This window comes from Palaemon carinicauda, chromosome 11, assembly GCF_036898095.1.
Source record: "Palaemon carinicauda isolate YSFRI2023 chromosome 11, ASM3689809v2, whole genome shotgun sequence".
Taxonomy (NCBI): Eukaryota; Metazoa; Arthropoda; class Malacostraca; order Decapoda; family Palaemonidae; genus Palaemon; species Palaemon carinicauda.
The window spans coordinates 7,797,023-7,821,111 of NC_090735.1; the positions used below are offsets into that span (position 1 = coordinate 7,797,023).

Sequence of the window (24,089 nt, forward strand, 5' to 3'; positions counted from 1 at the left end):
CAAATTAGTACAGGCATACTTCCTGTGCCCTAAATGACTGTTTTAATCTTTTGTTTGTTCCGTAACCGAAATACAAACCACGCTATTTACAAAGGGTATTACTTTTAGCGCAGCTGAAATGACGAGCCAATAGTTTTTAACGAGGGTTAATTACCCCCGCGCTAGTTAGCGGGGGGTGGGGAAGGGTAGCTTGCTACCCCTCCCCCCTCCACACACCGGTGACTTGCTTCACTTCACTTTTGGCTCGGCGGTGATCAGACGTGTCTGCTCATCGCCTTCGTGACAGCCTTTAATTTTCTGCTTTTTCTTTTCACCGTGTATGATTGGTTGGAAGTTGACCTTCAGTTATTTTCTTTACTATGCGGACATGCCCTGGAGTTGCCGGCCGTCCTTGTGGGACTTTCATGTCGGATGTTATTACGGATCCACACACCCTCTGCCCTCAATGTCGGGGCCGACGGTGCGACCAGGATAACATGTGCCGTGAGTGCAGGGAGTGGTCTGCCTCCCAGTGGGAGAGGTTTGGCCGTCGGCGTAAGAAGAAGTCCAAGAGAGACCGTTCTCCTCCGGGGTTAGCCTTGAAGGAGGAAGGTTCTCGGGACTCTTCTTTCGCCGCCCAAACCTCCTCCGAAGCTCCCCCTCGTCCGCCTCCTAAGGAGAGTCGTCCGAGTGGGAGTGCAGGCCCTTGTTCTGTTTCCCTACCTTCGGTGGGGGGAGAGGGCGTCGCCTCCCATAGCGAGGCGGTTCCCCCTCCTCCTCCGGGGGAGGTTATTGATAATAATGCCTTATCCAGTGATGATCTTTTACAGATTTGGTCGTCCCTGGGGCTTAAGGGCTTGCCCTCCAGGGTCGCTCTTATTGACCTTGTCTCGTTGGGGGCCGCTGTTAAACAGTCGCCGGTGGTAGCGTAGGTAGACCCTCTGTCTATTGTCGACGTCGTGGTGACAGAGGCCTCCGACGTGGCCGGGCCTTCCGCCGCAGGTGCTGTTGCTGGTGATGGTGCTCAAGGCTCTCCTCCTCCTTCCGTGCATCCTTCGAAGGGGGAAGTGAGTCCTTCGGTCTCGACTGCTGCCCAGCTTCCTTCTGAGGGAAGTGTTTTGACGGAGACTCCCCTTCGGAGGACCGATGGTCCCGACGATCTCCCCCGAGGCCGCCTCCACCGTAAGGCTCTCCGCCCTCTACGCCACAAGGGCCTCCCTTCCCCTTACAGGGGGACTAAGAGGCGCCTTTTTGGGTCTTCCTCCTCCGGGGGGGACTCTCCTCGTCAGCCTCAACCGACTGCTCCGCCCTCCTTGAACCTCTCTGCAGACCGCTCACCATCTCCTGCCGGATCTTCGCCTTCTGGAGAACTCGTCACCCGACGGGCAACGGTCCCTTCGGGGCTAAGGGATTCTTCCCTTACGCGAGCAGTGCTAACGCACAAGCGCTCTCCTGCTCGCCAGCGCTCTCCTGCTCGCCAGCGCTCTCCTGCTCGCCAGCGCTCTCCTGCTCGCCAGCGATTTCCTGCTCGCCAGCGCTCTCCTGCTCGTCGACGATCTCCTGCTTGCCGAGACTCTCCTGCTCGCCGACGCTCACCTGCTCGTCGGCTCTCTCCTGATGTTCGCCCCCCTCGCCAGCGCTCTCCTGCTCGTCAGCTCTCTTCCGAGCGTCAGCGCTCATTTGAGGACCATCGCCCTGCGGTCTCTGACCCCCCTTTAGTTCCTGCTGAACTCCCTGCTCACCATCTGCCTGGTCCTGTGGCTACGCAACATCGTGCTACGCGTGTGTCAGAAACACATGTTCGCCAACGCGCCAGCGATCTTCCCGTTCCTGCTCGTGAACGCGCCGCACCAGCTGTCCTCTCACAGGACACGCGTCGACCTTCTGCTCGCCAGCGATCACCAGCTCGCCAGCGATCACCTACACGCCAGCAATTACCTCCTCGCCAGCGTTCACCTGCTTGCCAGCGCGCACAGGCGATCTTAGTATCGCCTATTCAACGGCGACAACGAACGCACCGACGTTCGCCAACGCTCCTGAAGGAACATGGTTCGCCAGCTTCTAGCTCGCCATCGCGCGATCACCCGCCTGCACATGCCGCTCGCCATCGCTCGCCATTGCAAGATCGCCCTCCTGCGCATGCTGCTCGCCATCGCACGACCCTGCACGATCGCCCGCTTACGCATGCTGCTCCTCATCGCACAACCCTGAACGATCGCCCTCCTGCGGATGCTGATCACCATCGCACCCCATCACGCGATCATTCACCTGCGCATGCTGCTCGCCATCGCACAACCCTGAACGATCGCCCGCTTACGCATGCTGCTCCTCATCGCACAACCCTGAACGATCGCCCTCCTGCGGATGCTGATCACCATCGCACCCTATCACGCGGTCATTCACCTGCGCATGCTGCTCACCATCGCACACCAGTGCGTCGACATACCACATCGCGACATCGTCAGCGATCTTCCTCACCTACGCGGCAGCACGATCCCTCGCCGTCGCGCCAACGCTTGCGTTCGTCGCCTCGGACACGTGTTCATTCACCTGCCCACCCTCGCGCCCACTCGCCTGCGCGTCCACGCGATCGCTCGCCTGCGCGCCCGCGCGACCGATCGCCTGTGCGCCTGCGCGACCGCTCGCCTGTGCGCCCGCGCGATCGCTCGCCCGCACTCCCGCGCGACCATTCGCCTTCGCGCGACCATTCGCCCTCGCGCGACCATTCGCCCTCGCGCGACCATAGTTCGCGGCGAATTCCACAGCCGGTGGTAGCAGCAGGGACGCGTGCTCCTAGACGGCACTCGGGATCACCTCCATCCAAGCACAGGTTGGTAGTGTAGGACGAAGACAGGTCAGTACAGCATTCTTCCCCACCTTCTTTTCAGGCAGGTACCGTCGTGTCCACTCCAAAGGATCGCCCGATCCCTTTGTCTTTAGCGAGGATTTCGGACTCTGTGTCCTTGGAGCAGCAGACTTGGTTTGGTCCGCTGGCACGGGCGTTAGTGAGGGTTATGAAACCAGCACTCGCCGGCCAGGGTGACAAACCAGTGGCTGTCTCTCCTACGCTGAAGAGAAAGAGAGGAGTGGACTTCGTGGTGACTTCCCCTAGGGCGAAGTTGGTTCCCAAGAGGTCGGTCTCGAAGGTCCCTTCTCCTATACGAGTACTCTCTCCTTCTCCCGTGGACGAGGCCTTTCCGTCCTCAGGTGAGTCCAGTGGGGCGGTAGTCTTCCCCTCGGCACCAGGGGGGAAGACTTCGCTTCTGGCAGGAGAATCGTCTCGTGAGGAAGGGGCCCCTCGAACCTCGTTGTTGGGATCCTGTATCCCTCCCAGGAGGGAACCCAAGGATTCCAAGACCGTCCCTAAATCCTCTGCAAGGATCCGTCAGGAACCCACGACTACCCAGGGGAATGTCCACGTGTCACCCCAGGAAGAGATTCCTGGGGCAGGAGACTTAGCTGCCAGCCCGCAGGGAGGAGAACAGCAAGAGTCCGAACATGCCTTCTGGCAGGTCCTAAGCCTGATAAGGACACTTAACAGACTTACGGATCCAGTCATCGCCCCCCGTGAAGGCAAAGACACGATTCTGGATGAAGTGTTTGACGTTCGGAAGGCCCCTAAGACCAGTGCAGCTCTGCCCTGGTCTTGGGGGCTGAAGAGTGCCAGAGCTAGGGCCAACGCACAGCTCGCACTTCTTGCCTCCTCCAGTCGTTCCTCTGCCGGGAACAAGCTTATCCCTCCTCCTCGCCTTCAGCAGAGGAGGTATTTCGAGATCCTGGGTGAGCACAACCTCGCTCTTCCTCTCCATCACTCTGTGGAGGAGCTGGCGAAGGGAGTTCCCCTGGAGAAACTCTCTGCCCGGAAGGTGTCGTTCTCGGCGGCGGAGATCCTTAACCACGAGAAGGTCGCTAAGTGTGCCATGCAGGCCACTTCGTGGCTGGACTTCTGGCTAGGATCTCTGGGCATCCTATTGCGATCGGAGGACTTGTCCAAGGAGACCAATAGGAAGGCCCTAGAGACCTTCTTGCTCTCGGGCACCCGCTCCATCAAGTTTTTGGCGCACCAGGTTACCACCCTGTGGGCCAACTCGGTGTTGAAGCGTCGCGATGCTGTGTCCGAGAGATTCCATCCGAAGGTCCCCGCCGTGGATGTGTGTAGGCTCCGACATGCTTCCCTTCTGGGGGAGAGCCTGTTTGAGCCTCAAGACTTGGAGCGAACGGCTGAGAGGTGGAGGAAATCCAGCACGGACTCCCTCCTCCACAGGGCCCTTACAACTCGGCCCTATAAGCCTCCAGCCCCGCCACAACAGCAGCAACAGCCTCGTAAGGTTCCCAAACAGGCACCGGCAGCTAAGAAAGTGGTGTCTAAGCCCCAGCCCTTTCCAGCCAAGGTCAAGAGGGGCGGTAAGTCCTCCAGGGGAGGCAAGACTCCTAGGGGTGGCGGCCGCGGCCGCAAGCCCTAGGGGTGGCAGTCCCCCTGCGTGTCCACCTGTGGGGGGATGCCTTCAGCGTTGCGTCCGCAGGTGGCACCAACACGGGGCCGATGCTTGGACGGTCTCAGTGATCGGCCAAGGTTATCGCGTCCCGTTCACGTCATCTCAACCTCCCCTGACAGCGAATCCAGTGTCGTTGAGCTCCTATGCCATGGGATCGGCAAAGGGGCTGGCCCTTCAGGCCGAAGTCGAGACCATGTTTGAGAAGGGTGCTCTCCAGGAGGTCGTGGACGGCTCCCCAGGCTTCTTCAGTCGACTCTTTCTTGTAAAGAAGGCTACTGGAGGCTGGAGACCCGTCATCGATCTCTCAGCTCTGAACAGGTTTGTCAAACAAACCCGGTTCAGCATGGAGACAGCAGACACGGTCAGACTTGCGGTGAGACCACAAGACTACATGTGTACACTGGATCTAAAAGACGCGTATTTCCAGATCCCAATCCATCCGTCTTCCAGGAAGTACCTGAGATTCTGCCTAGACAACAAGATCTACCAGTTCAAGGTGCTGTGTTTCGGTCTCTCCACAGCTCCTCAGGTGTTCACCAGAGTGTTCACCCTGATTTCATCTTGGGCGCACAGGAACGGCATTCGTCTCCTTCGTTACCTAGACGATTGGCTGATCCTAGCAGACTCGGAGTCGACCCTTCTTCGGCACCGAGACAGGCTTCTGGATCTTTGCCAGGATCTGGGGATCGTGGTAAACCTCGAGAAGTCCTCTCTGCAGCCGTCCCAACGACTGGTTTATCTAGGCATGCTAATAGACACTAATCTCCACAAAGCCTTTCCATCAGACGACCGGATAGCAAGGCTGAGGAGGGTGGCGGAGCCTTTCCTCAGGCGAAAAGAACTCCCCGCCCAATCGTTGTTGCGTCTCTTAGGCCACCTATCCTCCCTGGCCCGTCTGGTTCCAAACAGCCGCCTCAGGATGAGATCCCTTCAATGGCGGCTCAAGTCCCGGTGGAATCAAGGATCCGATTCCCCGGACATTCTGATCCCAATGGGGTCTCTGGAACAGACGGACTTGCGGTGGTGGCTGGCCGACGAGAACCTGCGGAAGGGAGTGAGTCTTCTCGTCCTCCCCCGGAATTAACTCTGTTTTCGGACGCGTCAAAAGAAGGGTGGGGGGCGCACGTTCTGAACCAGAGGGCCTCAGGCCTTTGGTCAGAATCAGAAAAGTGCCTACACATCAACCTGCTAGAATTGAAGGCCGTCTTTCTGGCTCTTCAGCAGTTCCAACGGTCCCTGGCGGGTCACTCCGTGGTGGTGATGAGCGACAACACCACGGTAGTGGCTTATATCAACAAGCAGGGAGGCACTTTTTCGCAACAGCTATCCCATCTTGCAGTAGAGACTCTGAGGTGGACCGAAACCCACTCGATAACACTATCAGCTCGCTTCATTCCTGGCAAGAGGAATGTGCTCGCCGACAGTCTGAGCAGGGCTTCGCAGATAGTGAGTACCGAGTGGTCTTTGGATCCTCAGATAGCCAACAAAGTCCTGACTTTGTCGGGTTCCCCGACGGTGGACTTGTTCGCGACAGCCTTGAACTTCAAGCTGCCCCTGTACTGCTCACCAGTCCCGGACCCCAAGGCACTCTGGCAAGATGCTTTCCAGCAACGGTGGGACAACATCGACGTGTACGCCTTCCCACCATTCTGTCTGAAGAGAAGGGTGCTCAACAGGACCAGACTATCGGTCAACTGTTCCATGACTCTAGTAGCTCCGCTATGGCATCACGCGGAATGGTTTCCGGACCTTCTGCAACTCCTGACGGAACTCCCAAGGGAGCTTCCTCCACGACACGAGCTTCTCAGACAACCCCACTCCGGTGTCCCTCACAGGGCCGTAGCCTCGCTTCGGCTTCACGCCTGGAGATTATCCAGCGTCTCCTCGCGGAGAGAGGCTTTTCGCAACAGGTTGCGGAGAGAATGTCTCGGCACCTGCGAAGGTCCTCTGAGGGAGTCTACCAAGCGAAGTGGAGAGTCTTTTGTGGTTGGTGTCGTGGAAGGGGTATCTCTCCACTCGATGCCACTATTCCAGCAATATCAGACTTCCTTGTGTATCTGCAAGAAGAAATGCGCCTTTCTGTCTCGGCGGTGAAAGGCTATCGCTCAGCCTTAAGCTTGGCCTTCAGATTGAAGGGCGTGGATATTTCTTCGTCGCTAGAACTCTCTTTACTCATACGTAGCTATGAGCTTTCCTGCCCCCAGTCGGAAGTGAGACCCCCTCCTTGGAACGTGGTTCGAGTCCTCAGGTCTCTCAAGAGACCTCCCTTCGAGCCATTACGCCAGGCCTCCGATCGCCACCTGTCTTGGAAGACGGCTTTCCTACTCGCCTTGGCCTTGGCCAAGCGAGTTAGTGAACTTCATGGTCTCTCGTACGACATCGCCCATTCAAGGGGATGGGGGGAGGTAACGTTCAGGTTCGTCCCTGAGTTTGTGGCCAAGACTCAAAATCCTGGAGTGCCGGATCCTCGGTTCGACTCTTTCAGGATCGCGAGTCTCCGTTCTGTAACAAACGACCCAGACCAGCTGCTACTATGCCCAGTGAGGTGTCTGAGGTACTACTTGAAGACAACGGCTGCAGTCCGTCCTCATGTGCGAGCTTTGTTTGTGAGCACAGGCAGGACAAAGAGGAGGGTCACCAGGAACACCATCTCAGCTTGGATTCGGATTCGAAGGGTTATCCACCATGCCCTGAATCCTGACCCTCCTCCGTCACGTCGCCCTCGGGCCCACGATGTCAGGGGTATTGCTACATCCCTGGCCTTCAAGAGAAACTTCTCTGTGACGCAGGTACTTCAAGCTGGGGTCTGGAAGCGTAAAACGACCTTCACAGCCCACTACCTGCAAGACGTGACCCACAGGAGCCTCGATACGTTCTCTATCGACCCTGTGGTGGCTGCACAACAGCTGGTCTAACTTCAGGCTCCTTTTTGGACAAGTAGCAGTAGGTTGAGGGCGTTGTTACCCGGTCTTAGTCTGCGTGAATGAAAGAGTATGTCTGACCCTTACTTCTTTCTTCATTCTCCCCTCTCTTGGGGAAGCAGCATCCTGGTCCTCGCATAGCTGACCTCGACCTCTGCAGGTAACCCATGCTTCTTTGTGCTCCTAGTATTAAGCTTAATACTGTTGTGTCTCCCATACCCTGACGAGGTGGTATGGGGAACGTCTTATCCTAGAATTCCTATCTGAAGGTCTCAAGGTCAACTTCATAGGACGAGTCACACTCTCCTCCTCATACTGCTTATGTAGGCCACTCGTTCCTAGCGACGCTAGGAACCTGTGAGGTACAGGGGCTCCCTCTCTCTAGTGCTGCTCACTGAGGGATCGAGCCCCCGGGCAAGCCGAAGTCAGTAAGGCTGGGGACTTTCCACCCTTCCTAAGGGGTAAGTCACCCTTTGTAAATAGCGTGGTTTGTATTTCGGTTACGGAACAAATGACAAATTCGAAGATAATTTGTATTTTTCCTAACCATACAAACCTTAGCTATTTACACATATGTGCCCGCCATCCCTGACCCCCAAGTCAAGTCCTACCTCTAAGTGAAGTGAAGCAAGTCACCGGTGTGTGGAGGGGGGAGGGGTAGCAAGCTACCCTTCCCCACCCCCCGCTAACTAGCGCGGGGGTAATTAACCCTCGTTAAAAACTATTGGCTCGTCATTTCAGCTGCGCTAAAAGTAATACCCTTTGTAAATAGCTAAGGTTTGTATGGTTAGGAAAAATACAAATTATCTTCGAATTTGTCATTTTAGATGGTTTTTTTGAAGATCATAGTGTGAAAGGAACATTACGGAGAAGGATTTGTAGTTGTTTACCAATAACTGTAACTATGTGATTGTCTTCTCTGCATACTTTATATCCACATTTTTGTTCCTTGGACAGCATTCTTTTTTTTTTTTATTTTCTCGCTTGTATAGGCTTGTGATGACAGCAACAACATAATCTTAAAAAGATTGGTAATTTTCAAATATCAGTGTGCTCCATCAGAGGATGAAGAATCTTCTGCCAACAAGTGTGAAGGGGTAGAACCCCTCTCTTATTCTTACTCTTAGTATCTTCCCAATTACAAAAAAGCACCAAGAGAATAACACCTGGTTATATTTTCTCTATACAGAACTCTTAATAGTGGCATCATTGGCCGATACAACAAGGTAGAAGGAAAACTTGAGTTACTTCCTTCTCTTCTGCTTCATCTTTGTGAGTCTTTGCTGCTACTTCTTTAGGAGACCAATTTGAAGACGTCATTGTGGATATCCAGAGAGACCTATTAATAGGGGTCACATACATGTGAATCTAACTGTTTCTCTCTCTGTAGGAGGGACACTGCAGTACCAAGAACCTTCCTTCTTGAGTAAGTGCTGAAAGGTGTCCCATAGCAACGAAGGAATGTCGGCGCATGTGGTGGAGTATATGATGAACGAGCAGTGTGAGTGTATGGCGTTACCAGATCATCTTGTCTCAGCTGAACAATCTGACAATGCAGTCACCACATACACGATATCAAGTTAGCGCCTTCCATATCAGCACAGTTCTCCACTTGCTTAATCACTGCTCGAGCAGTCTCTGTGTGACCAATTATTATGGGTTCTGTCTTTTACACACTTGTTGGACACCGCATAATCAGACATCTTGCAATTAAATCTTTTATGCCCACCCTTCTGTGACTTACGGGTAAAAGAACATCTGGTATCGGCTTCATTCCAGCCAATAAAAGAGGGACTTATGATTATTCTCATTGCTTGTGCAAGTTCTTCCCTTCACGAGCACCAATGTTTCCTTGTGGTCTTTCCTTCATATTGTATTCTCATGAGAATATTCTGATTGTGTACTCTCTCCTGAAGACTGGATTACTCGGACTTATTTTCTACAATTGTCATTTCTCACAAGATTGGTTGTGAGCCAAGATCAGGAACCATGTGATCAGGAACCATGTGATCAGGAACCATGTGATCAGGAACCATGTGATCAGGAACCATGTGATCAGGAACCATGAGATTGGGAAGCATACGATTTGAACTTACGTTTGTTCTTCAGGTGACCATTACTTTAGTCACTAGTAGTACACCTATCACTTACTATCAGTTCCTCCCTAGCACTTCCAGTCCAGATGTCTTCTAACTCACTGGAATCTTTCAACATTCGAGATCCTTTGACATGCAGAAATTGTTTCATGGCCTAGATCTTCGCATACTCAGAGACCAATCCAGGATGTGATATCTTCCCATGCTCTGAGATCTTACCAGACCCCAAGAACTTCCAACTCGCATCCTCAATAGGGATTGGAACAAGTAACTTCTCAGATCCTATCTCAGCACTCCTCATACAAGCACTGAGATGCCACACCGTGCTAGCATGATTGTCTGCAAGGATCCTTACCAACTAAGGAAAGGCACTCACACACCTTGCTACATGCCGTATGGTGCCAAGCTCTCCTGTTCACTCTCCCAAATCTAAGGCACTCAGTCCCCTTTAGCCTCGGAGAGCATGAGAGCAAGAAGTTCAATCATCGAAGACAACCAGCCAACAATCGTTAATCCGTTTTCCTCTACTGGTGATTGTCTGATTCTAGTCACGGACCAGCTGGCGAGTATCTCAAGAGGGGACTGGATTATCAAATTTAGTCTGTTGCCTATGAAGACATATCTTCAAAACTTAATCTACAATTACTAAGGTCATTAGATATATATGTAAATTGTTAATGATACTACTATTGTTGACAGAGAGGTAATTTCCCCTAATGATTGTTCCAATCGTTCCTGAAGTGTTACTAGTTAGCTATCACCATTCCCCTTACCTTCGGGTTTTGTCGGTGCAGGAATTTGTGATAAACTACCCATGTAGCTGCTTGACGATCCTCAACGCGGGAACTCCTCTCCTTCAGGGAATCTGCCTTCCACAGACGTATCTGCTGAGGAATGGGGTGCCCACCTGAGTAACATATCCATCTCTGGGATATGATCCATGAAAAAAAGACACCTGCCTTTCAACGTACCAGTAATGCATATAGCGTGGCTACTCAGTTACTTTGCAAGATTTCCAAGGGGTTTAGTAAAACAGTCGGTAGTGTTGATGAAAGATAAGGCTTGCATTTGTGACTTACGTCAACAAACAGGATCATTTCATAGAACCTTAACAAGCAGGTGTAATTTTGAGAAGTTGACAGCATGGTAGAACTATTTGTAAGATTCATTCAGAAAGGCGGAATGTTCCAGCATACTCACTTCTTATCTCATGTTTTCACCATCACTCAACCGGCTCGCCATTCAGTTGGAAAAAAAACTTAAAGTCGCTCCTTTATTTGCTGGATCTGATACTAGATGGAGGAAGCCACATTGTCGAGCAACCTTTCTTAACAGATAAGTTTTGTTTATTGGAATCTCCTCTGTTCTCCCAGATTTCTGGATCACTGTTGTCTTGTCACTTTTTCTTTTTACTGTAATGTTTCCTCTATTATTCAGTCAGTCCTTCAAGGGACACTATCATAAGTGCACCCCATGGAATACACTAAAGGTATTAATTAAGGATTTTAAGAGTTTTCCTAGGGTTCCTACCTACATCCTCTTTTTATCCTTCTACCTTGCCTTCATTTGAACTGTCCTTTTTGTAACCTTCTGTCCAACATCTATCAACTTTTACTTGTTATTGTATCTGAGGGGATTTTCCCTAGTTTCATTACGGGGTTGAGTGGGCTCCATGGCACTAGCAACATACCATATGACCACTATCAATAAATCATACTAGTACAGTACTCACTTTGTGTTCACGTAGGAAGATATCAATGGAAAAGATACTCTGTCCAAGTTGACATTTAAAGATTTATACTATACTCCATGTCTACCAACTCACATTTTGGGCTGTGCCAGGAAACGATTAGTTGACAAATCATCAATATCAAGTACTAGGAAAGGTCTGAAAGTAGCTGAAGAGACCAGTTTATCTATAATCGGTTTACTACTATTACTTCAGAAAATTAAAACTCACTGACTCTTGAATGTAAGCACTAAAACAGGGAGTTCATTGAAATATTTTCAGATAGCTCAAGTATTTGAAAAGATTGTAATGTCCTCTATCTTTTGAACCAGAAAAAAATACAATTATACTTGAATATGTTTTCATTTATATAATTGTGAGGGTTTAATCTTATTCACTTATTAATACTTCAAATGCAATTTTACCAATGCAATGCAATGGCGATGTGGGCAGCCTTATCAAGAATAGTGCTCATAAAACCATTATTTAAGAATAGGGTTGTTATGAAAGCACCAATCTCTTATCATACATGGCTGCTATTATACTTTCGGATAATCATCCAAGCTGAACTTTTTTTTTCTAAAGAACTCTGGTTATTATCTCTGTTCTTCCTTCAGATGTTTTTGTTAATTACATCACAGCCTGGTGAAGTTTAAGGTTCAAAAGTGTCTGTTATCTTGATCTCTAAAGATGAAGTTGAATATGCCAGTCATTCTAATGGATAATCATAAAAAGTGACTCTTATGTATCAAATTAGATATCAAGAAGGTGAAGAGCATTTGTAGTAATGATATTTTCCTTTTCTTTCAGAAGAGTTTATTTACCTGCACATTGGAAATCCAAAAGCGGAAGTCGGTAACAAATACTCTAATTGGCAAACGATTCCATGCCAGGTTCCAGATTCCTTGTTGCTCTCTCAAAACAATGTGATTGTGGGCACACTACTAGAAGCTTAGTAGGTGCAAAGCACTGCAATCTGCAGAAAATTCATTATCATTAGTTACCTACTTGATATGGGAAGGAGATGAAAGCTAAAGGCAATCAACTGGAGGAGAAGAAGAAAAAGATAAATTAACGCTGATGGTACAAGATTAAACTCTTCACATCTAATTCAAAGCTGATACCAGGAACGGAGGCTGTAATATTCAACTGACACCAGTTTAGAGATAAGTTAAAATTTTCATTATTCAAGTTTTTTTTTTTAGTATACACCTCTGTTAGTATACCGAGTAGGTAGTAAATATTTATGGAAGGTAGCTTATAGTGTTCAGCCTATTCTACAGTATCTGAAAGAGTCCAATATTGCAAAACTTCCATTGAAAGTGGGATTGTTCTCAAATTATTGTTTTGTTGAGATCGTCATAGATTTTATTCATTACTATAAATTATTAGATTTATTTATGTACAGTATACTATAAGGGTACTCTAGCTATACAATTATTTCTTAAAAGGTGATGCAGTAGCTGATGTGAGATTAGATTGTATACTTTCATGGGGCATAGATTTCAAACATTCTGCTTCAGGACCATAGAATGCCACATTTATTAAGCCTATAGTATAATATTTGTCGAATAATTAATCATTCTAATATTTCCTAGAAATCGATAGCATTTTAGTAAAATAAGAATAATAACGATGATTTGTAAATCTTATAATTTTACTTCCCATAGCCCCAAAAGTTATTTTTAAACTGATTTTTTGATTGATATTACAATTTTCCTTCCAGCACTGACGTATAACTATATTTGTCAATAGACCTAAACCTCCTGGTTCATTGGAAAATAGCACAAGCCAATCAGTTAACCAAATTATTTTTAAGTGACTTCTTCCATAATCTTTATTATTTCACCCAACACCGAATGTTAGCAAGTTGTATTACATAGAACATGTTTAAACAGAAATTATTTAGCCTCCAGTTAAAGTTTTATATATACAAATTTATTTGATTTTTCACATATAAATTATAAGGGAAATTTACCAAGTTACATGCCTCCGTCAGCCATGGATTTTATTTTTGTAGGAAGAAATAATTTAAACTTTCACGATAGAAGGGAGTTCTTTAAATTGTATTCATATTGTATAAATAATGTTTTATGAAGAGTGACAATGGAGGAACCATGAAAATTTTTTAAATATGTTGTAGGATAACTTTTAACTGAGAAATTTGCTCTGCTTTTTTTTTTTTTTTTTGTAAGGAAGAATAACTAATTCTCAATTATCACAAGAAGTTTCTTTTAGCGAAGTCATTTTCTTAGTCATGTGAATTTTTTTTTAAATCTGGAGTCAGTCATCTTTATACATCTTTATACTTATGTATTGTATTCATAAGAAAAGGAGGATATATCAAATAAAATGGTAATTGAGATAGGTTACTACATTTTTTAAATTTTCTAAAAATAGTCTTAATGGCAGGTGTTTAAGAAAAATTACTCGAACTACGTTAGACCGACAAATGTTTATATTACGTCTGATTACTAGAGCTTGGTTAGTACTTAGATTGAGTAGTAGTTATCATATATGTTACATGAAATCATAATTCACAGTAAATTAACATTAACTTGGACTCTTCCTGTTCAGTAACTTAATGATATTAGAGGTTATTTTTTTATATAAGAGTAAACGTCGGAAAATGATCTAACTATAGTCCATTTCTCTTAGCGAGGCAGATTTGCACCGACTCGCAACGGGGCCTTTTTAGCTCGGAAAAGTTTCCTGATCGCTGATTGGTTAGAATTATCTTGTCCAACCAATCAGCGATCAGGAAACTTTTCCGAGCTAAAAGGGCACCGCTGTGAGTCGGTGCAAATATGCCTCGCTAAAAGAAATTGACTATAGGTTCGACTATGAAAAGTAATCATGATATCTATTTATAAGTATTCTAGTTCAGTTTTATTGATAAGACCGTACTAAGCTTATAACTCCAAGGCAAGTTAATCAAAACTTCCTGAAGGAATAGAATAAACAAAGGAATTCTTAGAATAAACTCATCCTTAATGGTAAAAAATTCTATATTTTTATTACATCTATGTTTCATAGGTATGTTCCGGTTCCCTTGCTGAATGTTTTGATGATTCGTTCATAAGTAAGACGAGATTATCACCTATAGAATTACTTGGTAATCTCTGAAAATATCTCCTCGAGTGATGAATGATAAACTATGTTCAGTAATAGTTGAAAATCGGTAACATTAGTGGAAAGAGGAAATTATTAGAAAAATTATAATATATATATATATATATATATATATATATATATATATATATATATATATATATATATATATATACATACATATATATATATATACATACATACATACATATATATATATATATATATATATATATATATATATATATATATCTATATCTATATCTGTATATATATATATATATATATATATATTTTATATATATATACCTGTATATATATATATATATATATATATATATATATATATATATGAAGCGTGAAATAGATGATAAATGGAGAAGTATTGATTTAAAAGCTCAAGACAGAGACAACTGTCGAAATTTAGCTGAGGCCCTTTGCGTCAATAGGCGTAGGAGATAATATATATATATATATATATATATATATATATATATATATATATATATAAATATATATATGTATATATGTGTGTGTGTGTGTGTGTGTGTGTTAACTGAAAAAAAATCTTACAAAAGTTATATGATAAAGGTATCGTATTTCAAGTTTCAATAATTCAGCTATCTATTATAGGCTATATACGAAATAAGACAAATCTATGCGGGTTGTAGACGAGTTTATTTTAAGATTTTAATAGCAGAAGTGAACAACCATTCTAGATAAGGGGTATATTTATTTAGTGTCTCTCTTCTTACAATTTTAAGTATATTTATTTAGTGTCTATTCTTACAATTTGAAATTGGAATAAATGAGATTTACCTTGGAGAAAATCTTGCAAGTGATTAGGAATCTTGAAGTTTGAAAGTTTTTTTTTATAAATTTACTTAGAGGTTACATAAATAAACCAGATGAATATTGAAATCTAACATTTGTGTAACTTTGATCTTTTGTAAATTGAACATTTTACTAATTTATACGAGTCAATTTAATAAAAATAGAGGATATAATGATAAACTAATTGATATAGAGAAGTCTTAATGTTTTTGATATTCTAATTGTTACTCTTTCAAGTACTTGAAACGTTCCTTATAATATCCAAACAATTTTGTGCGTGCCACCCTATTTTCCAATTTGTTAAAGCTGATTTCTATCTAAGAACACTATTTTTTAGCAAACTCAGGAATCAAATCTATTTTGTATATATAAAATCTAAATTGTTTATTTAGATCAAGTGTTAATTTTTTTCATAAACAATCTATTAAATATATTTGTGCTTATTTCTATTGAAAGAATAACAATGAAAAGCAAAATTATATTTTTACTATAATTTCATCTAATAGCAGTTTTTATGTCATTTTATTGTTTCTTATTTTTCATCTATAATTTAATCTAATAGCAGTTTTTATATATTTTATTTTATGGTTCATTTTGACCATTAGAAGTCTTATTTTTTCATAATTTGTTAGAGGAATAATTCATAAAATATTTTTTTCAGTATACGGTTGGTCGCCTGCTTTGAGAGTAACAAATGACTGACGTCAGCTATGATGGAGATGTCCATTAATCACGAGAATACTTATGTTCTACAGTGCAAGTGGAATTAAGGATCTGTTACTTCATGAAAAAGAAAAATACCTGTCATGGTTTTAGGAGTGGGATAGTTGATCTTCAAAAATCTTGCATAGATCTCTTTACAGTGAGACTCTGGGTATCTTGATATTGCCTAGTTAATCTGTTAAAGTTAGCTTCTTCTTCTTCTTTGTCTACATCTTTTCCCACTTCTATGTGGGGTCGATGTTTCTGGTCAGCTTTCGCCATCTACCTCTGTCCCACACCTCATCACCGGTTAATCCCTTTGATCGAAGATCATCCTTGATACAGTCCACCCACCTTCGCTTTGGTCTCCCTCTCCTTCTTGTTCCCTGTACCTCCATTTTCTGTTAAAGTTAGCTATTAGAATTTAACTGCAAAGCTAATATTTTCTATAAATTCTAAAATCTGTTGCTGTATGTTATATGGTTTTCATTTAATATTATACTAAGTAAGTCTTAACTGTCGTGAATGCTATTGTCAGTCTTTATTTTATTTGAAAATTTCAACAAAGAACAAAGCGGCGTAAAGTTAAGTTATACTTTATTTGCAACTTAAACTATCACTGAATCACCACTTCAATAACTTTGATCACCATCTCAGTCTTTTGCTATCTTGTGTCATACTAAATTTACTAGAAACTAGCATCAGTATTAAGTGTCACTCTCAATAGTGTAGTCATCAATTGAAAGTTTTACTTATGGTATTTTTTTCTTATTTATACGAGGTATAAGAATGTTGGTAATATCTTAGTTTTATCAGGACTAAAGAACAAGGTTATATGATTTCCACTTGTGGCCCACTTCTAATTTGATTAGATCACAATTCTTGTATAGTTGTCATTCTTCTAAGGACTTTTGAGATAACGTTTTTTATTAAATCTGAATTTATACTTCCGGATAATTGATAGCTAAAATTTTTATATAGCATCTAAAATGATACAATCTCTTGATCATAGTACTATTATCAATTAGAAAACATATTTAGCTAAATCTTTTGGTACTAATATTAAATAGCTAGTTTTTTTTACAAACATTCATTGTGAAATCTTTGTCATTTTTTCTTCTTTTTACGGAAATGATATAGAAAATCTTCAATCGCATTATATGGTATAATAATTGGTTTTAAAACTATATATTACCTTCAGTTTAGATCTATTTCTGTGACCTCAAGTTCAACTGATGACCATTTTCTAAATCAGTTAAGGTCCAGCTGGGTGAAGATCTTTTTCATACGGTGATTTCTATTGTTTATTCCATTTCAATGACACCGTTCTCTTAGTGGCACCTTTGGACTAAGGCTGATAGATTAAAAAGGTACTTGACAATGCTAGGTTTTACCCTGTGTTTTGTAAGGTTTGGTTTCTATCCTTACTTTCCAGTAGATCTTCCTATTCTGTAAATATTTGTAGGTCATTAAGCTTTGTCTTTAATTAGAATAAATCATATTGTAGGTAGTATGTTGGCCAAGGCACCAGGTACCTATTGAGATATAACTACTAGAGTGTTATTGGGTCCTTTGACTGGCCAGATAGTACTACATTGCATCCCTCTTTTTGTTACGGCGCATTTTTCCTTTGCCTACACATACACCTAATAGTCTGGCCTACTGTTCACATTTTCTCCTCTTTCCTCATTCCCCTGACAACACTAAGATAACAGAATTTTTTTTTGTCAATCAGGGGTGAACTACTACACTGCAATTGTTCAGGGGCTATTTTCCACTTGGTAAGGGTAGAAGAAACTCTAGCTATGGTAAGCAGCTTTTCTAGGAGAAGGACACTCCAAAATCAAACAATTGTTCTCTGGTCTTGGGTCGTATCATAGCATATGTACCATGGTCTTCCACTGTCTTGGATTAGAGTTCTCTCGCTTGATGAGGGCCATTCTATCGGTTTCCTTATTCACCCTCCTCACTGGGTTCTTTTTCCTGCTGGAGCCCTTGGGCTTATAGCATCCTTCTTTTCCAACTAGGGATGCAGACATAAAACCTGCCACTCTAGCTGACAGTTTTGTAAGGGCCAGTTTTCCTTGACTTATATTTTGTGAGGAAGTGATACGGCCTAGTTTAAAATATCTCCTTTCAGTAAATTTTGATATCCTTTGTGTTTTTTTCTCAGGCCTGTTGAGTTACTTGGAGCATTACTTGCTCAACAGACTTGTTTATGGGCGATTCTTGTTTGCAAATATTTTCCAGATAATTCTGTTTTGATGATAATTTTTATCACTTTGGGGTACAAAGGGCTTTCTTTGATATTCAAGCCTTTTGGGGATACGTTTTGTTTGAAAATCTCTTGCAGAGTTCCCCTTGTTTTATAAATTGATTAACAAAGCTTTCTGGATTATACTCCTTAGTTCCCTTTTTTTATAACTTCTTACGTAGCACTCCTTGGCCTACGGAGTTATTTGAGAAACTCCTTAGTCATGCATTATGGAGAACTTCAGGCTCGATATATTTTTTATATTATTTAGGATACTCAGAAGTCTATGCAGTAATCTTGGAATCCTCTATCTATGGAGTTATTAGACGAGTTTCTTACTATCTAGGGAACTTATTTGATTTACCAGGTTTGAGTGCTCCCTAGTTTGCACATTTTTTTGTAGTACACTTATTTATTCAGAACACCACTTTCTCTGTGGAGTTATCTGAGCCTGATTTCTTTGTCCATTCAGTTATTCATGACCCTTCTTGTTCTTTGAATTTATCCTAGACAATTTCATCTTTAGTGATATTTAGAACACTCCTATGGGGTTGTCATGTGCACTCATTGGATAATGAAGTGATCTTTAAGTTATTTGGAACACTATATTGCCTGTGCAATTATTCAGAGCAATCCTTTGAGTATGGAGTTATCCACTACAAACCTTAGTTGAAGGAGCTATTTTGTCCACTCATTAGATTGATTATTTCACTTCGCTTATAGTTTTCTTGTTTCTATTCGAGTATTAATTCCTGGTTTAGTTTTTTCTATCACTCTTGTTTTCAAGAGTTCCAGTTTTCTTGTCAATCTTTAGGCTTCAGAGATAAGTAGCATTGCTCTGTTAATTAAGATCAAATTGACAAAATCTTGGTAACTGATGGATTTAAGGTTTATACATATTCCTAATAATTTGTCTTTATTTTTGGGGTAGGGTGGAGAGATATCTAAAAGAGCATTTTTCTATCATTGGAATTCAAGGTATGTTGTTCACATGTAGCACCTAAAGATTTCCTTCCTGTGCCATCTACCAAATGATCATAAAATTGGCGAGAGATTTACTTCATCTCCTTTTATTTCTTAACTAAGGAAATATTAAGCGCATGATTTGTTCCCACACATATACAAACCATTCGTTCTTTACCTATAGGAGACGGAGTAACAGCGACGTCTGGAATACGGCACTTAAAACTTTTAACAAGGTTTAGATAACTGGCCGGTAATTACCTGGTCAATAGTGGGGAGGCAATACCCAACCCCATAGCTCACTTTAACCTCAATTGGATTTCAGCCGTCATCCTCGAAACCTAAAAAGTCTCGGCCTGTTTAATCTTCCCTTAGAACACTCCCTTCTGACTCTCCCCTGGCGTACTCAAAGGGCGTTCAGGTAAGAGTGGTTGCTGATTAATGTTTGGGCAATCCCGGGGTCAGGGAAACTGTTGTTCCCTCTCGTGGTTCAGCAATACCTCTCTGGTTGGCTGACTTCCCTTCAGCTTTTAATTTTCAAAGGTTGGAAGACCCTCGCTTGCTGTGGCCGTTCTTGGGCATTCCTGGTTTGCCTTCGGAGGACAACCTTCATTTTTTTCTGGAGGGGAAACATCGTGTGCAGTCCATCTCTCCTTTGACTACTTCTCCTCAGCAGGTTCCCATTGCAGTTGACACCTCAGAGCTTCTCCCCCCTTCCCCCGGAGAACTGTTTATCTGGTCGCCCCTGGTTTTTCTGCTCCTTCTAGTAAGACTTCCGTTTTGGAGCCTCTAGGTTCTGTAGAGCCTGTCGCCTTGTGAGATCCTACCTCTGCTAATGTCTTGTCTACCTGGGCATGAAAATCATCACCCTCTAAGGGAAAGTGTTCCTTTCCGAGGACATGATGCGTTGGATTCAACAAATAGCCCTACTACTCTTTGTGCAGTGCTTCCTCCATCCAGCACTTCAGTGGCAGAGACTACTTGTTCATCTGTCATCATCAGAACGACTAGTTCCAGAAGGAAAGTTCGCATATGAAACATACAATGGAACCTAAAAGCCTCCTGGTCACAACATTGAGACAATCCAAAAGCCCGGATTCTCATGTGGTTGAACTCCAAGGAAGACCTCTTGTGGCTAAGCCGCACAACCTCCAGAAGGGTTCACCTCTCACCTCGGCTTCCCCAGGATTCAAGTTGTTGACAGATGCCTCAAATGAGGGCTGAGGTGCTCATCTGAACAACCACTTGGTTTCAGGAACCTGGTTAGCAATAGAGCACTAAGAACATAAATTTTGGGGAGCTGAAAGCATCATGATTGGCTCTTCAACAATTTTTGACATTTGCTACAGGGACACTCAGTGATATTGATGAGTGATAATACCATCATAATGACGTACATCTACAAACTAGGGGAACGATTTCCCTCAAGCTATGTCAACTAGCGGTCGAGATCCTGTAGTGGACAGTGAACAACTCGATCTCTCTGTCAGTCTGCTTCATTCTAGGCAGGAAAAAATATTGTGGCGGATCAGTTGAGCAGGAGAACATAAATCAAATCTTTGAATCCTCAGATAGTGAAGGAAGTAATAATTTTGTTGGGTCCTCCAACTATAGACCTGTTAGCAACCGCACTGAATGCGAAGCTTCCAATATACTGCTCATCAATACCAAATCCAGCAGCAGTGTTCGAGGACACATTCCAGCATCCCTGGGACAGCCTTAACGCCTATGACTTTTTGCCTTTCTGCCTGTTAAGAAAGGTTTTCTACAGGATAAGGGAGACCCCAAACCTCGTGGTGTAGCTATTTTTCTATAGGATAAGGGAGACCACAAACTTCGGGGTGACACTATTTTTCTACAGGATAAAGGAGACCCCAAACCTCGTGGTGACACTAATAGCTCCCTTCAGTCTGCATCGGGAATGGTATGCAGATTTTCTACATCTCCTGGTGGAGATACCGAGAGAACTCCCGTAAATTCCATATCTTCTGTGACAGCTCCATGACATTTTTTCCACCTTAAGTTTTCATGCATGGAGGCTATCCAGTATCTCCTCTCTCAGAAATGGTTTTCTAGAGAAACCGCACAACAGATGTCTGGATATCTCCAGAAATCCTTGACTGCAGTCTACCAGGAATTTTGTTTGCCCTCCAGTCAAAGTTAGTCCATCTTCATGGGATGTCATAAAGGTTCTGAGATCCCTAAAAGAGGCACCTTACGAACCTCTGAAGCGAGCATCTGACAGAGACTTCACTTTGAAAACAGTGTTCCTTCTCACCTTTGCCTCAGCCAAAGGAGTAAGTGAACTACATGGATTGGCAACTGATGTCCATTATTCAAGAGGTTGAAGGGAGGTCTCTCTAAGCTTCATTCCAGAATTTCTTCATTTTCCTTTTCAAGTCTTTGTTCAGTAATCGAGGATCCTGATCAACTTCTACTGTGTCCTGTTAGGGCTCCGAGAAGCTATTTAAAACATACCACGCTGTTCAGGCCTTGCCTCCAGAACCTCTTCATAAGCATGAGAAGGATCAAGGGTCTCTAGGAATACCATCTCATTTTGACTAAGGGAAGTTGTCTTCAGAGCAATAGACCATTCATATCTACAGTATCCCAAATGAAAGCTCTTGACATCAGAGGCCTTGTAGCCTTGTTAGCTTTCAAAAAGAACTTCTCTGTGATGCAGGTTCTCAGGGCAGAGGTTTGGTAGAGACAAACTACCTTTATAGCCCATTACCTGCGGGATGTAACCCACAGGATCTTGGACTCGCTTACGTTAGGTCCTGTTGTGGCTGGTCAGCAGGTGGTTTGGCTTCCTTGGTTCCCTAACAGGACCAGTATCTATAGATCAAGTGCTAAGGTTACAGGAAAACCTGGGGTGAAGGTGAAGAGTGATTGGCCTCCCTTTCCTTTTGACCTTTCCCCTCTGGGGGTTCAGCTTCAAAGCCTTGCCAGCAGGACTTGATCTAGAGGTAGGTAAACTCATTTGCCTCAGCTTCAGTGTGTGTAACCACTTGATGACTTTTCCCCACACTTCTTACGAGGAGATCTGTGTTGTAGCCAAACAAACTTAGTACTTCTGAATCAACTTCTGCAACATCTTCGTATTTCTTCACTTTTGTTACAGCTCAGAGAAGTCCAGCTCATGTACCTTTGACTGCGTGGCCCATGCTGTGATTGGATGTCTTCGCCCATAGCTCATGAGGTGTAGGGGCTGGAACTTAAGCACAAGTACTAAGTACCAGACCCCCTAGGCTAAGTTTCCAGCTAATGAGGAAGGGGACTGCCTCCCTCCTAAGGATGAGTCTCCTATAGCTAAAGAACGAAAGATTTATATGGTTGTACGAACAAATGACAAATTTTGAAAATGATATGTATTTTTCCTAGCCATACAAATCTGAATTCTTTACTCAAACATGCCCACCATCACCAACCCTCGACGTAAAGTCCAGGCTGCAATCCAATTGAGGTTGTAGGCATATTCTTTACATATTCTCGTCTTTCCTCATACACCTGACAACAATGAGATACTTAACACTTCTTCACCCAAGGGGTAATTACTGTACTGCAATTTGTACAGTGTACTTTCCTCTTGGCAAGGGTTGAAGAGACTCTTAAGCTATGGTAAGCAGCTCTTCTAGGAGAAGGACACTCCAAGATTAAACCATTGTTCTCTAGTCTTGGGTAGTGCCATAGCCTCTGTACCATGGTTTTCCACTGTCTTGGGTTAGAGTTATCTTGCTTGAGGGTACACTCGGGCACACTATTCTATCTTATTATTATTTCATTTTCTTCCTCTTGTTTTTTTTTTAAATGGTGTGTTGGGCAGGCTTAATAGAAGGGCCATGGATGCCTGGTGGTTTATCAAGAGGTTGTCTTTTCCTTTTTCTGATTTTTTTTTCTTCTCAAAACCATCCTTACTGTCCTCCCTTCAGTTGAAGTGGCTATCCGGGAGGGTATTTAGCCTTGCATGGTGTATCGGCTCCTCCATGTTGACCAGTTTTTCCGACTTTTTACTATAGTCTATGGGTATCATCAATCACTTTATTTATAATTCTGTACATATTGTTTTTGTTATAATTCTTGTTAATCTAGTTTTTAAGTATGATGTCTGTTTTTTATTTCTATTAATTCTTATGCTGTCTGGAGACATTGAGTGAAATCCGGGACCAGTACGTCCTAGATTTCGTCAGTGTCGTCTTCTGTATTGCAATATTCGTGGTCTTCATGCAAATATCCAAGACCTTACAGTTGCGTCCAGACAGTATGATATTCTTTTGTGCTCAGAAACTTTGGTTTCTAATATGAGGCACTCATCTGAGCTCCTTATATCTGGTTTTAAGAAGCCAATAATATTGAAACGTGATGCCATCCCTAGGGCCAGGAAAATGGCGGTGTATATTAGGACCGAGTACCCTGCTTCTCATAAGTCCTGCTATCAATGTGGATGTCATGAGATTCAGGTAATAAAAGTTTGTGGCAAGCATAACAACTTTTATTTGTGTTCGATCTACCGAAATCCAGACATGGATGATTCTATCTTTGATTGTCTTCTTACCATTATGGCTAAGATACAAGAAGATGATAGAAAGGCTTCTTTTGTCTTTGTTGGTGATTTTAATGCTCACCATAGGGAATGGTTAAGTTCTATCTCTCCTACCGATCACCATGGCTTAAGAGCTTTAGATTTTGCCTCTGAATCAGGCTGTGAGCAAATCATAAATGAAGCTACTCACAGGTCTGGTAATTGCTTGGACCTCGTATGCAGAGACTCCCCTGGCGTTATAACTAGTAAGGTTGGTTCTCCAGTCGGGACATCTGATCATGCCTTGATTTCATTAATAGTGAAGACTGAGCAGCCTGTCCCTGATATATCATAATCTTGTAAAATTTATATGAAATCCCAAGCAGACTGGAATGGGATTGGCATGATCTTTTGTGCTTGAATTTGTCACAATTATATAGTAGTGTAGATCCTGTTGTCCCTTTGAATGAGAATCTAGTCAA

General features: G+C 43.6%; 1 long non-coding RNA gene across 1 annotated transcript in view; it reads left to right on the forward strand.

Moving 5' to 3' along the window:
- LOC137649572 (uncharacterized) overlaps nucleotides 1-12,343 on the forward strand; it is a 36,519-nt gene extending 24,176 nt beyond the window's left edge. The window contains exon 3 of the long non-coding RNA XR_011045785.1: nucleotides 12,032-12,343. This is a non-coding gene — a long non-coding RNA (uncharacterized lncRNA). The remainder of the gene's footprint in view (nucleotides 1-12,031) is intronic.
- The last annotated feature ends 11,746 nt before the right edge of the window (nucleotides 12,344-24,089 follow it).